The sequence below is a fragment of the Thalassophryne amazonica genome, chromosome 15 (genome assembly GCF_902500255.1).
Source record: "Thalassophryne amazonica chromosome 15, fThaAma1.1, whole genome shotgun sequence".
Taxonomy (NCBI): domain Eukaryota; kingdom Metazoa; phylum Chordata; class Actinopteri; order Batrachoidiformes; family Batrachoididae; genus Thalassophryne; species Thalassophryne amazonica.
The window spans coordinates 5,750,572-5,753,253 of NC_047117.1; the positions used below are offsets into that span (position 1 = coordinate 5,750,572).

Below are 2,682 nucleotides of genomic sequence, written 5' to 3' on the forward strand. Positions count from 1 at the left end.
AGAACGAATGGGGAAACTGCACAGCGGACCTTCCTGTTCCAGCGCGACTCCTTCACAGCTCTACTGTTTGTTCCTTCACCCAACGGCCAGCGCCACCCTAGTCCTGATTTCACTTGTGGTGAGAGAGGCTTACGGGTGTTTCCCTGAAGCTTTAAAGCCGAAGGCAGATCTGTCACATTCCTCTGTAATTTATCTAACTGAATTGGCGGCGTACAATAAAAGCTAATGTTAGCACTTTAACGAGAAGAATACAAATACATCGCTAGCAGAAGCTGCAGCATTCGCGGAGGCTGTAAAAGCAAAATCTACTTCCAAGCCAGACCACGGTGTTGTGCACGTTTATGACATGTTTGTATTGAGGAGTCGAGTGTCAGTCGTTGTGTTGGTGCTGTGTAACCACAGTATCAAAGCTTGGCACGTAGTAAAAGCCAAGAAAACGCAACGCTAATGCTAATGCTATGACTGTGCAGTTCTGAAGTGAGAAGATAGACATTCGTTAGATAATTAAGTATCAAGACATCAAACACAGAGAATAGATAAAAGATTGTAAAAGAAAGTAACATTAAGTATGGGTGGGTCAAAAGAGCTTCTGATCGTTGACGTTCGGGGTGTAATTTTTGTCGTCTTAGGAAACACGTTAATGAAATAATTTGTTTTGAAGGTTGGTCACTGCTAGGCCTCGGTGCAGATAAATACCTGAATAAGGGTGACAGCAGTGTTGTTGAAGGTCCCTGAGCATGTCTGGGTAAGGCTAGGGCCCGACCACAGGAGGTTTAAAATCATCAATGACCATAAAAAGACTGAGCAGAGTCTGGGGCAACACTACACAATTTTCGGTCTCTTTTGCACATATACATGGTTCTTTTGGAGGAAAATGAATGTACAGATGGGCACCAGATGGCCACAGTTTCTTGCACTCATAAAAGTACTTTTCCTGCCATAAACAGAGTTGTACAGTTTTACTCCTCTCTGTGGGTTTTCTGTGATTTGTACAGAAAAAAGTGATCTAAGCTGTCTATATAGAAAGGAGTTGTGCCCGAGTTGAGTACTTTTAATAACCACAAATGTTACACTATAGGTGTGCGAGCTAGCTCAACTTCCCTTTTTTTTTTGTTCTCCTTTCTTGCTATTTTTTTCAAGCGTTGTTTCAATTCAGTTTTTTTATAAAGCGCCAAATCGCACCACAAGCTACCTCAAGGGGCTACCCAAGAGTAAGGTGTTGAAATGAACACCAAGGTATCGATCAGTGATAAAGAACTAAACTGCACAACTCGGTGATTGTATAGATGACAGATCGGTCATTGAGGTAGGAGATTTCCCATAGTTCTCCCCAACCCAGGTGTGCCACCAACCTCTACCTCTCGATGCCCGTCATCCAGTAAAGTTTAATATTACCGTCTTACCCAGAGTCTTTGACCTGCACACACACCTGTCAGCTCCATAAAGATTCCACCAATTAACCTCATAAATGCTTAAATTGTGAGCTAGAAAATGTTTAGGTCCATCACTCACACATGGCTTACAGCTAGAACTCGGCATGTCAACTACCCACAGCTACGGTGACGACTCTCAACCACCGGTCCAATTATTGCTGCTCTCGCCTTGAAAATTGTGTAGTTTGGCCCTGACTGAATACAACTCGGGTTTGTGGGGCATCCAGACAAAATGAGTTTTGCCTACAGACAGTGACAATGCGTTCAGATGGTAAACTGTTCCTTTGAGTCACCATCAGCGCACAGGTAGATCTATGTTCCGAAAATGAGTTGAATACATTAATAGCAAGCTTTTCACACAAGTTCTTACAATGCCACACAGATCCACTCATACAACCTTTTATTACTTTACAAAGGGGGAAAATATGATTGCAAAAAGAGCTTTAGCCAAAAAACACTAAGAAGCTGTTGCAGGGACAAACACCTTCAGTGCTGCTTCTTCTCAAGAAAGGGATTTTTTTTAATTATTTATTTTATTTTTTTGTGAATTCGAGCAGTATTTCATATTCCAAACATCAGAATCTGTCCTGCAGCCGACAACCAACAGGAGAACTTTCAACCTAAACAGCCTCTTTAAACCAAAAGGACTGACAGGGGTATTTACACCAGCATGCAAAAAATATCAAATAGGGTCCATTTTTACGAAACTGGCCAACCAAGACAGAACCGGATCCACACCATCCCACCTCTGCCGCCATTGGTATACAATCTATACTTATACTTAAAAACCCATACAACTTTTACTTGGGTGCCTTCAGTATGTAGTTCCACTTCACCTGTGGAAAAAGTGGGTGAATCATCTCTATATACACCTGTCATGAAGACACCCAACACTACCCCCCCCCCCCCATGTGACTCTCTTATCCAGTCATCTTCATAAATATGTCTTTACATTTTCAGTGTCTATTAAAACAACAGCAACAATGACAAAAAAGGCCCACCCCAGCCCCACTCACAGAATAGGCTTAGAAAGTCTACAACAACACTAGTTTCTAATTCAACAACTACAGTTTCTTCAACAAAAATTCTGTAGCCCCGCCCCTTGCCTTATGCTACATCATGGAAAAATAATGAGCAAGAACATCGTAAGAAAGCGAACACTAAAGCCACGGGGTGGGAGTGATTTTACCTAATGTACTGCACTGGACTTCTGTATTGTTTCCCTGAATCATCCATGAAGAGGCGCATC

General features: G+C 42.2%; 1 long non-coding RNA gene across 1 annotated transcript; it reads left to right on the top strand.

Annotated features, from left to right (window-relative positions):
- The first annotated feature begins 604 nt into the window (after nt 1-604).
- LOC117525667 lies at nt 605-1,871 on the top strand. The gene is made up of 2 exons (XR_004565116.1): nt 605-739; nt 772-1,871. It is a non-coding gene; the product is annotated as an uncharacterized LOC117525667 (long non-coding RNA).
- Nucleotides 1,872-2,682: the final 811 nt, after the last annotated feature.